The sequence below is a fragment of the Styela clava genome, chromosome 15 (genome assembly GCF_964204865.1).
Source record: "Styela clava chromosome 15, kaStyClav1.hap1.2, whole genome shotgun sequence".
NCBI lineage: Eukaryota > Metazoa > Chordata > Ascidiacea > Stolidobranchia > Styelidae > Styela > Styela clava.
The window spans coordinates 10,551,368-10,564,842 of record NC_135264.1 but is presented as its reverse complement, the minus strand read 5'-3'; the positions used below and the strand labels follow the sequence as shown (position 1 = coordinate 10,564,842).

The following is a 13,475-nucleotide window of genomic DNA, read 5'->3' as shown; positions in this document are numbered from 1 at the left end:
AACTCGAACTATCTATCTGTCGATAGCCTTCGGCTGTAGTAAGGAGACGTTTGAAAACACCTTATGAGTTTATTGCAATTCCGACAATATATACAGAAATACAATGTACACACAATTTGATCAAATCTAGTCTGATTAAAACAAAACACGTTGCTGAATATATAGCTTTCTACCAAGCAATTAAAATATAATAAAGAAACAGATTTTTACATTAACGATTAAAGAATCACGCGTCATTCCGGTTTCTGGTTAGCTTTCGGTTCACTATAATCAAACATTATTAAAAGTGTTTTCTTGAAGTTCATTACTAGCAATTAACTTGTTATTGCCAAGTCACCGTGTTCCTGGTCACGTACTTACTCCAATAATGAGATGTAAAAAGTTGTTCTCAAGTGGATAATTTGGTTTTAACAAGATATTTCGAATTTACGTTATTGGAATATTACTGGAAATAAATTTTATTTTTACATGGGATGGCACCGAAATGCTATTAAATCTTGAAATTGGATTTTGAGAAATTGATAATTGCTATAACGGGAATAATTAATTTTGGTTTTCATGAGTTTCTCACGAATTGGGCCAATTTGGTGTAGTTTTGTAGTTACATAACAACTAATTGGCTACATAACTCCCCCGCAGGAGTTCGGAGAATTCTAAGGATGCAATTTGGGCTGAGAAGGCGGAAATGACGTGCTGTTTTCATGAAATTCAACTAAAAATAAAAAATAAATTTTAAGCTGTATAAAGATAGATTAAATATAGTTATTCCTGAGATAGTTATACATGAGGTATATTATTGTTATAGGTATTGATGTAAATGCACGAAGTATTTAATTCTTCGTAAAACACATGTTAGAAAGAAATCATGTTAAAGTATAATATATATGTACAATATGAGCATTGCTATTCGACTAGTCTGCCAGACTAGGGTATAAGTTCGAATTTGATCTATTATTGGGATTTGGTCTGGATTGATAGATTTGACCCCCCTGATCTTGTCTATTGTTTTGCACAAGAGGTTGAGGTGGTTCAACAGGGTTCACTTGTTCCCTGCGAGCAGCCAAGTATTGCCGAAGCCGTTGTATTCTAGGAAGTCCTTCATCTCTCAGTTTAGGGCAAAGTTTCTTGATAAAACAAACGGTCCAAATAGTGGCCCAAATGAGAGATAAATGGAATAAGAGCATATAAATTCCTGATAAAATTGACGTCTTAATGAAGGAGAGGGCATGAACAAAAGTGTCTTGCACTTCATGTGAGATAGCATCAGTATCAGTGTCTGATGTGCTATCTGCATTAGGTAGGGTTTGCTCACTTAATATTCGTTCTCGAATAAGGTTAATGTGGCTGATTGATAATAACATATTATTAATATCATCATAACCCTGGTGTCCCCTTGATTGCAATTCCGACAATATATACAGAAATACAATGTACACACAATTTGATCAAATCTAGTCTGATTAAAACAAAACACGTTGCTGAATATATAGCTTTCTACCAAGCAATTAAAATATAATAAAGAAACAGATTTTTACATTAACGATTAAAGAATCACGCGTCATTCCGGTTTCTGGTTAGCTTTCGGTTCACTATAATCAAACATTATTAAAAGTGTTTTCTTGAAGTTCATTACTAGCAATTAACTTGTTATTGCCAAGTCACCGTGTTCCTGGTCACGTACTTACTCCAATAATGAGATGTAAAAAGTTGTTCTCAAGTGGATAATTTGGTTTTAACAAGATATTTCGAATTTACGTTATTGGAATATTACTGGAAATAAATTTTATTTTTACATGGGATGGCACCGAAATGCTATTAAATCTTGAAATTGGATTTTGAGAAATTGATAATTGCTATAACGGGAATAATTAATTTTGGTTTTCATGAGTTTCTCACGAATTGGGCCAATTTGGTGTAGTTTTGTAGTTACATAACAACTAATTGGCTACACATATACAATCTCGGTGAACTAAACATTTTCGGTATTTTTCAGTATCTCATCACCCTATAACCCACCCTCTCCCATTTGCGATCATATCAACTAAGATTCGCAACCGGGGGTTAAATCTCACCTACTTCGGATGTAAATGTGCAAGAAAGTTACGTTCTTTGACCTTAGTGTCAAGATATATTGATTGTTCTGTTGTTTAAATGTGACGGGGTTTATTCAAAAACTAAGTAGAGATAATTTTTGTCAAACTGATTCGTTGCGGGCGGCAGGTTCGACACGTATGGAATAGACACTCAAATAGTCGGTTAACTATATCGTTTGCTTTTTCGCTATTGTGCATATTTTCCTATGAAGAACCTCACTTGATCGTATTCAGAATGGCAGCACCAGATTATTGGCGGAAATCTTCGCCGAGATTTATTCTATCAATTATGTTGAACGAAATTTAACTAAAACTTGCGATTTTCTTTCTAAGTCAAGCCTGATCGAACGCCAGTCATGATAGATTCTGTTACTAAAACTAGAGCAATAATAACACTCCCAATTATTTGTCAGTAATCAGAGTGATTCTCGTTCGATTGTTTCTTTATTGTATTTCGACAGCTCTTTTTCTCTCGTTTCTTTATGATACAGCGCTTTTTTCTTCTCGTTTAACCTTCGAAAAATATTTAGCACGCGCGATCCTTTTCGACTCGGGGTGTTGTAGTGTGAGGACGTTTCTGCGTTGGTCGGGGTCAGGTTTGCGTGCAGTATTCAGTATTCAGGCAGTTGAAGCTAGGTTAAATCGAATCCAAAATCAGCTTTTATTCGTTTATTATTAGCAGTTTTACTTGTTCACTAAAATAGCCTACTATTACTATTCGTATTGTGTGTTATTTAGTAATTCAAACTTTTCTTATGCATTAACGTTATAACTACCTATCATGAATTTTGTTTTTAAGCATTTTCATAGCTTTTCCTATCGGGACCGATACTTTACCCCCAAATTTGCTAGTTTTGATAATTCGCATAGTATAGATTCGGTAAACTTTTTTCAGTATTTGACTGTAATTCTATGCCGACCATATTATTCATGACCTTTGTGTTTCATGATATTATTATTGTCAATGTTGTATATCTTTCGAGTGTATTTATTTTATTATATCTCCCGTAACCCGATTCATTTAAGATCTGAAGAAAATGACGTACAGAGTTCTTTTGGATTCCGTCTTGTTTGTTCGTATGGTTTGTTACACTTCTTGGGTCGTATGGACAACAATAAATATACGAATCAGGTAAAAGCAAGTTATTGTTGTCAATTTTCCTCTATCGCCCTTTCCAATTATATTGCTTGATAAATGATATAGAAATGCTGATCAATTCTTGCTGTAACTTGTTATCTACTTACAGGGCTTAATAAAGCAAACGAAGTAGGGAAGAAAACGTACTCCTATTCATTGTCACTGGTGACTGATCGATCCGAATGGAAAGGTGATGTTCGTTCGTTTTATATCTTCTAGGTTGTTATCAGATTCCTTCACAAATATGTCAATCATGTCGGTTTTGATGTTAATTCTGTAATAGTCTAGCTATAACGCTTTTCTATCCCTTGTTAATTTGCACAACGTATATACATCAGTAGCCTATAGCGTAGGTTCTCAAAGTGCTCCGTACGGAGCCCCAGGGCTCCGCGAGAGAAACCCAGGGGCTCCGCGAGCTATTCGATTACTTTTCAAAATACTGACCAATTTTGTAATTGTTTAAAGAAGCAATAACAGCTTTGATAAAATCTAACAACAATATAGCCTCGAAATATGGCAAAGAGACGGAGTTAAAAAATGACATTATCTGTAAGCAGGAGCGCAGCCAGGATTCTTAAGAGGGAGGTGGTTCAATTTCCGCGCAACATTCGCGATTAAAAAACGGATGACGAGATTTCTGTTGCGTAAAATATTCAATCCATGACCGATGCGAGCATTTAAAGTGTCTCGTCGTTATAATGTACTTGTGCTCATCTTTACTCAACTTTGATTCGAGATTACTATTAGGATTACTAAAATGAAAGAATACTATTCTAATAACATAAAATATGTGATAAACTGCCAACTGTAAATAAATTGGAGTCGTATATTTGCGATCTTGGGATTTGTCAAACTTGATTTGTTCTTCCGCACTTAAGATTATTATTAAGCAAGATATCGCCGTTCAAAAAATCACAATGTCTGGACAAAATACGAACAATTGAAATTTATTTTATTGCATTCGGCTCCGTCGGTAGTTTCAGAATGAAAAAAGGTACATCACGGATCGCGCGCACAATTGATTGCGTGCGGCTCCGTCGGCAGTTTCAAAATGGGTAAAAAAGGTACATCGCACGCACAATTGACGATTTCGCAGTTACTACGATGAAAATTTAACATAACAGCAAATTTTGTGATTTACTATGTCTATAAAAGCGTTTTCAATCTGAGGTGAGTCTGCTGAAACCAAACATGTGATCTTCCATTTTAAGTTTTAATATTTTGGAATGCCGCTTTTCAATCAAGAAATTTGAGTTGCGGATCTACCTCTTCATTAATTATTATTTTCAGCAGTTCGTTGCCGATGACTATAAAATGGTAACATATTTTTCACATTGAACTCATAATTCCCCACGAGAACAAAAAAGCAATTAACGTCGTCCGTCATTGTGTAACAATACATTTATATATATGCCGAGGGAAATTTTTTTTAGGGAGAATAAACACCGGCGTAAAGATTGTAGGTTCAAATACACGCCGCCATGCTGAGGAAAAAATCGGCGATTGTAACAAAATGCAATCGCGCACATTATTAGCGGCCTTTTAAGTCTTCCAAAAATGTCAAAAGATTCGAACCCGAATTTATTAGTATGTTTGTCAAGTGTCAAATTTACAGCTTTAGTATATATAATTTATGTTTGAAATTTAGATATATTTATGACTTGTATTAACTCTATTAAAAAAGGTTCAGCATTTAAATTGAGTAAAGTACTTTTAACTTGCTCAAGAATATTAATCTGAAAGTAACAATTTTAACATTTATTTTGGGGCTCCGTGAATAATAGTCCACAATTTCAAGGGCTCCGCGACACCAAAAGTTTGAGAACCCCTGGCCTATAGGTCTAAATTGATCACCTGATTCTATTGCGCACTCAAATGAGTCTTTAACGTTATTGCGATCGTGAAATAGATATGCATGATATAAAAATGTAAACTGGTATAAAACTATTTCCTCGCAATTTGTTAACAATTTATATCACAGTTTTACACTAAAACGTTTTTGTTTAAGGCATAAAGTTCTTTGTGAATTACAAGATCGAAGTAATAATGGCTATCAAGTAATCAGTTTCCAAGTACAGAACTGCAATTGGTAAGTTATTTTTTCTAATGGGTTAGTTGATTGATAAAAAGTTATGAAATGTTCTTGCAGTGTAGCCGTATTACGTAAACGGGAAATTTTATCAGGATTGCAAGTGTTTCGTATTTTCTACAAATTAACGCGTTGGCATTTATTACTATCTAATTTCCAAATCTTTTCGACGATCACTGGTTTTCTTTACGACCAGCAAGTCAGTTTTACCAGTCGAAATAAGTTTACACTGCAATATAATAACGTGTACTAAAACGCTTATTCATCTTAAAGGGATATTTCGAATATAACCTGATCGAAAGAGCGAAAAAATATTGACAGCTGAATGAGCACTTTTTCGCGGACAGAACTACAAATGGTGAGATCCTGTATTTCTGCTTCATGTGGAATTAATACAACTGATCCCTTTTAAGAAATACATTTAGTACAGAAAATATGGTACTTTGTTCCAAGTCGATAGTTTGTATTTATTTCACATGAATTCGTGCTGCCGTAATTTCCACTGAAAACAACAGATATATTATGTTATACAAGGTTCTATACCGTGGCTCTTCTCACTAAGTAATTGATTCCCGATATTTTACGGAATTATAGCTAGCCAGGACAATGGATATTTTGTTTGGAGGACGGGGTGTGCGGAGAATTCGAAACCTAATCAAAATCGTACTACACCAATGCTACTAAAAGTAGGTTCCTATGATCTTACAGTGTAAATTCAAATCGTACTACACCAATGCTACTAAAAGTAGGTTCCTATGATCTTACAGTGTAAATTCAAATCGTACTACACCAATGCTACTAAAAGTAGGTTCCGATGATCTTACAGTGTAAATTCAATCCTTGCGTTTACGTTTTTTTTCTTTATCAATAATGTCCAATAAGACCGTGACCGTCTCAAATTCAGAACAAGTTGCCTTGAACAAACTCCGTATAACGTAACTAAGCGTAACTAAATCGAAATGACCAGACCCCGTTATTCTGTTCATCGTAAATCCACCTGTACTATTTATCCATTGAACTTGTAAGATATGAGTTTCATTTTATTCTTATTTCAGATACCGATGAAGAAAAAAATGAACGAACCTTGGTGACGGAAGAAGCTGTTGCTCCTTTTTGCGAATACGAGAGTGTTTTGTATCGTAATTAATGAAGAATACGAATTTTGCTAGTTTAACGATGTTTTGCACTTTTTTTAAATTAAATCTAATAGCGCCTATTCGAAGTATGTTTCGACATTCTCCTTCTTAAATGAAAACTCTCACCCAAATTCGTCTATTTATTATGACCCCCCAACATAACATTCGCCCATTATGCGTCACTAGCACCAAACTTTCCGTTTTACATTTTTATCATGAACAGCAAATGTTGAGAATTAAACAAAAAATAATTTAAAAACGAAAGTAAATTTTGAAAGTTGAGCAAAAATTCAGATGAACTTTGACCTCCCCTTCCCCTTGTGTGTCGTTGATATAAGCATTGGTTTGATACTAACATAGTGTCACCACATCTGATTCAGACCTTTCTTTTTCAAATTAATAACATCGCCAGTGTTTATTTGAAATTTTGTCATAAACTAATAAAATGCTGCATTAATCCATGTCAAATGGATGATTATTTCTTTTAATATTATTTTAGTATTTAAATTCCTACATCTGAATAATTGCTTCCTTCTAATTATCTATATTTTAATATTGGAACTTTTCATGATTACTACGTGTTTCGCTGTGGTATCTTAATTTCATCAGTTTTTTTCTTTATTGCTTGATTTCTGAAATCTTGGAAGTTTTATTTATTGGAGCAATAAATTGTTTTCGAAATCTTATAAGGTTATAAAATTCTGTTGATAAGATCAGGGAGACGGAAAAAAAAGTACGCAGAAGGTTACGGAGCCGGGTTCCCTGGAGCGGGTAGGGTGCGAGCGGAGCAGCCGGGGCCAAGGAGCGGGCCATTTTTTTTTTTTTGAAATTTGGTCGTAAATATTTTATGTTCGGCCATATATGGGCCAATGATAAAGGCGTTATTTTATGGTAAAATTATCTTTGGCCACACTTAATCGGTGATAATTTTTGAAATTTTGGTATTTTCAAGGGTTTGTTTGACCTAGGAATTTATCCGATTTCTGCCATTTTCGGTCCACAAGGTCTGTTACTTATGTATGAAGTTTTTCACGACCTGACTGGACAACGGAAAGATTATCAAAAATCGAGATGGACTAAGTCCGTCTTCCAGCTTGATTGTCTTGCCAAGTCGACCACGCCTATTGATAGATAAGTATTAGAGTTAAATTAGATAAAACTCAATACTTATATGGTGTAGTGGTAAAAGGGGCTACAGGTCGTTTTTGAGTCCAAAGTTCGAATCCGACGCTGACTCTTAAAATATCTCTCAAACTCAATCTTCAAATAAGCACACATGATGATATAAAAGTGACGTCAGGAGGGGCTAATTCCGATGAAAATGACAGGAATCAAGAAAAATCCTAGGTCTGACCCTTAAAAATATCAAAATCCGAGAAATTATCATCGATTAAGTGTGGCCATAGATAATTTTCGGGACGAAAATTAATTATCATTGGCCAAGTGTGGCCACAGATAATTTTAACGTCAAAATGCCTTATTATCATTGGGCCATACATAGCCGAACATAATAATTTATCTTTGGCCATAGATAAATTTTTTAGAAATATTTTTTGGCCGCGCTACCCCGTCCCGCCCGCGCACCCAGCGATCAAAAGACCCTACAGGTCTCATTGTCTGTCGCTTGTTAAGCTAGCTAAACTCACTTTCTGCCCACATTTTATGAAGCTTTGAAAAGTTGTGGCTTATAAAAGTTTATTTCTTTGAAGTGCAAGATAAATCAAAAAAAAACAACAAGACGAAGTTCAAGGTCATCAAGATAACACTTTCATCAAATAGCGAGAAAAAATTAATACAGAATATATATAAATCGGCGAGGAATGAAAAAAATTTATATCAATAAATCGAACAAATATAGATGAATTTTAGCGCACACTTCCACAATCATAGTCTCTAAAATGTTTTCAAATACATGCAGTTGTTTATTTTTTCACATACTTTACATCGAGCAGGGGTGATATGTATATAAAACATGAACATTTCGAGCTAAACCGGAGCTTCACGAATACAGACAAAACTCCTTGATATTAATCTCTGGACGATTAGGATAACTATTTGACTGGACACCCTCATCTCAGAATCAATTATCAATAAAAACGTATCAACTAGGTTCTCATAATTGCAACCGAAAACTTTACGTAAAGGGCTGTTATCGAAACCGCTTTAGTCGTAAGAATTGTAAAAAAATTGGAAAAAAAGGACATCTCATTTTGCAGAGTTCTTATAAAGCTATCGGCACGATTAGAATTATTGATAATTTATCTGCTTATATTTATTTTAATACATTTATTCCAATAATATTGGGTTATAATGGTGCAAAACAACTGTTTTCCGTACTGTAATGACTTAAATTGCTTCAGATATATAACGTGTCATAAAATCGAATTTTTTTGAAATTGCAAAGAAAATTTATCATTACCATTTTATTGTTTTGGCCCTCAACAGATGTATTAAACGAGATAAAAATATCTGAACAAATTACTGATTAAAATAACAAACCTGGTTAAGATATATTGAGAACTTACTTTATAAAGAAGTTGTAAATGGACTATTCGGACACCTTTTATCAGACTTAGTTCAAATCGATAAATTTGGAAAGCAAGTCAGTTGGGACAAAAGATGCTATACAAAATCGTATTAAAAATACTGCGAGAGAAAATTTCTACATGACATAAAAATTCGTTAACGGGCATATTTCTCAGTCTTCCATATTAAAATACATTACAATAGGAGAGTTTAACGATTCGCATTACACCAGACCCTAAACATTGTATCTGGAGATCTCGAAGCAACATTCTCTTTGTCACCAAGGTCGTACCGTTCATATCCTGAAAAATGAGGATTAGTTATTAGATATGAATCGATAAATTTGCATGTCATTCTTCATAATTATAGATGAACTGGGCAGGCAAGATCAACTTTGCAGCCAAGGGCAACGTTCGTCGATCTTGTCCGATATTATTTGGCTCAAGTTATTGTGACAAAAAGTCATAAACGGGCAACTTTTTCACACATCTCTATTTGAGTGATGAAATATAGGACATCAATTTATTCGGAATTTATATTCATTTTTACAATAAAAACAATGTTATTGCTTAATTATGCATTTTTTTATTATTGTAGAAACTAGTTTTGTTTTGGGCATAACCCATAACTAAATTTCTACACGAATTAATTTCAAAGTTTTGAATAATAACTAAATTTTTACTTTTAGTAATACTGTTCTGAATGTTGTAGATGTGATCAAGTTATGATCAAAATTCGTCACATTTCTACATTCCGTCTCATCACATCAGAAAAAAAAATAAGGTAAATTAAATTTCCGAAATACTTGGTAATTTGACTTACTGTAGAATATGGCGTACTTAGTAGCTCCAAAATTAAAAATTTGGTGACTGGCGGTAGTGAAGGAAAGCAAGTGGTACCAGAATAGCTTAAATTCTAAACGAGGAAAAATTAATATTGTTGTAACTTATAGAACTCATAGAACTTATAGAATAGAATTTATACAACTTTATTGGGAACTGAGTATCATATTTTGCTATTCAGTGTATAATTGAGGAAAGAGATCGTGGGTATTAAGGAATTGTGAACCAGAAAATAAACAGCAACCATAATAATTAGAGTTTGTCGTCTCACCGCAGTAAAACCTTTAAAATTAATTCTATAACGTCATTCAGCTGAGTGTGACCAAGAACTTAATAAACATCCAACCATAGTCGAAAAATACAACTCACCAATTGCAACAGGTAAATTAAATTACCATAATTTCTTCATTTTTCAATTCATACTGCAATCCCGATGTGCCTGAAATAGGAAAAATCACCAAACAACGTGACTATGGAATTTTTTGACATTTTTAGTAGAGCGCTTCAATTTAAAGCACTGTGCTTCACTGTTATGTGTGTAGGATCTTGATAGATAATTTTAGTTGAATTACGTCGAAAAAGTTTTTAAACCGCCATACCTTCTCTCTCCTGTTCTTGATATCGGGCGGTCGGTCTCTGCCTCAAATGAAGCAAAATCTTCGATCGCCGTCCTTTGTCGGGTGCAATTCAAAATTTACATTTTGCTATGTTCTAACTGTAAAATTAACAACTCTATTCCTAAGTTTAGTCTACGTTAGTACATCTGTAAAAATAAATTGAAAATTTGCGGCAAGGAAATGAAAACCCTAATATACGAAGTTCACAAAGAAACATAAAAACATGGCGTTGAATTTGACAAGACTGCTTGCTTTTTATATGTAAACATGGTTTGCGTTGATACCATCCTACTACCATTTACACAAGTGACCGTATTACCATACGAGGATACACAACAAGCTAGAAGCGAAAGCAGGGGCATTAAGTACATTCGAACCACGTTACATCTAATACTTTTGACAACAAAATTCATATACCAACTATTGTATATCATTCGCTGACTACTGCAGACTCGTGCATTATCGTATATAAGATAACAGTTACCTTACCAATTCTTAATCGCATCCCTTCGCTTCTGAGTTCGACAATTTCAGAACTTGGTAATTCAATACCACTTCGCAGACATTTGAATCAACAATTTTATGTCTAGTCTTAGGCTTAACTGCAATAGTATAGTTGTGATGATTTTCAAAATAAAAATAAAACACAAAGAAAACGCTGTAATATAAGATGGGATCGATACACGAATAAAGAATTGGAACGAAAAAATTTCGAAAAGAATGTTTTAACCCAAACAATTTAAAAAACGTCAGAAAAATATTACAGGCAAAATAGCTCTAGAACTCGGCAAGGCCGTATTTCCGTTAAGAAAAAAATCGTCTTTTCTATTCCATTTCCACACCACTAGTTCTGGATGTCACAATTCGAAGCCTGAAAAGTAAAAACGTGTTTGGTATATTCCAACAATTGGTATTCCAAAGGTAGTTTACTTACACATCGGTTCCCGTTATCTTGATTTGGTTGGGCCTTCCGTAAAGTCTTTATTGCGAAATTTCTCACCAACAATCATTGTAGTATACTATGTTATGGCCTAACTGAACGAATAATTCTTAATCTAGCTTGTCGGTCATTGGATCTTCGTTTTGTTTCAGCAATTTCTCCTTCGGATTTCGTGGAAAATTAAACCAATAATTATAGGCATAGGTTAACTGCATTAGTGTATATCACTGTGAAAGAACGCCAATAATAGTCCGTTAGCGAAATAATGATACGTGGCAAGAATATTGAACAAACGTGGACAAGCAGACCTGACACCTGACGACGTCAAATCCGAAAAGACCTCGGCGCGCTCAAACATTACGTGCCAAGAAAAACATTAAATTGAATATAATAAAGAAACAAAAATTGCTGAAGAGACCACAAAAATTGAACATGAAACAACACCCTCAATTTTATGAATAAAATTCCTGAAAATTATTAGAGACGATTTCAACTCGAACGGGTTTCGAATACGAGACGAGATCAACGTTCAGGTTACTTTGGCATGCGTTTTTCGTTTTCTGGTCTACTCGCAATAGGTTATGTTGCACATTCAAGGTGACTATATTGTCATTATGCGCATTTAAGGTTACTGTATTGTCGTCAACTTATGAAATTTAAAAATTCTTGGACAGAGACGTAGTTCCATTGGTTTTCGGTTTTAGTACTATTTTGATTTAGAATGCTTGAATAAAAACTAGAATCCTTATTCTCATTTCAGCACTTAGTGGCGAATTACAGTATATGATTCTTTGTCTCTACAACTATTAACATGACGAATATAAGAATTTGTCTTCAAATTTGGAGAATCAAAAATGGAGATTTAGTATGACATGCACATTTGTGCAATTGTTTCGTCATAATGAATTATCATTGTTACCGCATGACTATTGTGACGTCATAAAGGCAAAAGAACCTTGGCGAAGTATTTTCGAGTTTTTGCATCTCGGATTCTAGCTTAGCGCGTATTAATTTGAATTTATACTACAGTATAGGAAGGCGTGCACTTGTGATATACACTGTCCGAGACCGATTCACCTTGGTTGGCTTTAATATTGGGTGCATTGCTGTTTTATTCTTTATATTTCATCTTAGTCTTATTTCGGTGGGTGTGCGGAACATGTTATATTGATGAAATATATATTTTTAAACATAAAAAATAATGTAATTGAAACTGATTAGCTATTTAGGGGATTAGACATTGTAGATACTGAGAATTACATTCGTTTTTGGAATGTTCAGTTTTCAGGACTGGTGCATATAAGTAAAGTTGCAAAATTGCGTGTGTCCCCAAGTCACAGTGCGCCATTACGACGTCACTTAACTGCGTCATACAAATTAACCTAAATTCGGCTACGATAAAAAAAATTGAACCATGGAAAATTATTGACTCTCAAAATGGCATAACAGTATCATTAGGAAGTTTTTAACGTTTTTCTCAAAACCGCTAAAAATGACTCACGCAATTCGGTTATTAGCGTGACGATATGTAAAACAAAAACTGAATTAACTGACTGCTTGAGCTAGATTCATATAATCGCGTAAATATTATTTTTGAAATACCATGCTCTTCCCCCCTTCTGAATCAACAACATGGGCATTCTATTCTATTTATTATTTAATCAGGGCTGCATAAGCCGTGGTCAGCGGGTCGTATGCGTATTTCATAGATTATACAAACAAAACAAGCAATAATAATGACATAGATCTTATCTCACGAAACTAACCAAGCGCGGCATATCATGAAGATTCGATTGCTGCTAGTGAAAACAAAAGTATCTTAAACAAAACGTAAACAAATAATGAAAACAACAAAGATGCTCACCCGGCAGCGACAATTTTGAAAAGACCTTGGCGATCGGTCATATCGTACACGTGTCAAGAAAAAAGCTCGGTTATAATAAAGAAAGAAATGGAGAGCAGAGGACTGTAAAGCATTGAGCGGCGATTGGTTCGCGAGATATTGCATCGCGCATCAACATTCGAGAAACATAGGAGCTGTGAGACGATGCTACCTTGTCGTCAAAATAGGTAGACATAAATATACATATATAT

General features: G+C 34.3%; 2 long non-coding RNA genes across 3 annotated transcripts; one reads left to right on the top strand and one right to left on the bottom strand.

Annotated features, from left to right (window-relative positions):
- The first annotated feature begins 2,657 nt into the window (after positions 1-2,657).
- LOC120334028 (uncharacterized) lies at positions 2,658-6,726 on the top strand. The gene is made up of 6 exons (XR_005568358.2): positions 2,658-3,225; positions 3,341-3,421; positions 5,240-5,320; positions 5,594-5,678; positions 5,923-6,006; positions 6,376-6,726. It is a non-coding gene; the product is annotated as an uncharacterized LOC120334028 (long non-coding RNA).
- A 3,464-nt stretch (positions 6,727-10,190) lies between these two features.
- Positions 10,191-13,260, bottom strand: LOC120334544 (uncharacterized). 2 transcript variants are annotated; one of them, XR_013468983.1, is made up of 4 exons: positions 13,246-13,260; positions 10,926-11,608; positions 10,424-10,587; positions 10,198-10,263 (listed from the first exon to the last, which is right to left on the bottom strand). It is a non-coding gene; the product is annotated as an uncharacterized LOC120334544 (long non-coding RNA). The 2 variants fall into 2 exon arrangements; XR_013468982.1 differs by having other exon boundaries at positions 10,191-10,263; positions 10,424-11,608.
- Between the last annotated feature and the right edge of the window lie 215 nt (positions 13,261-13,475).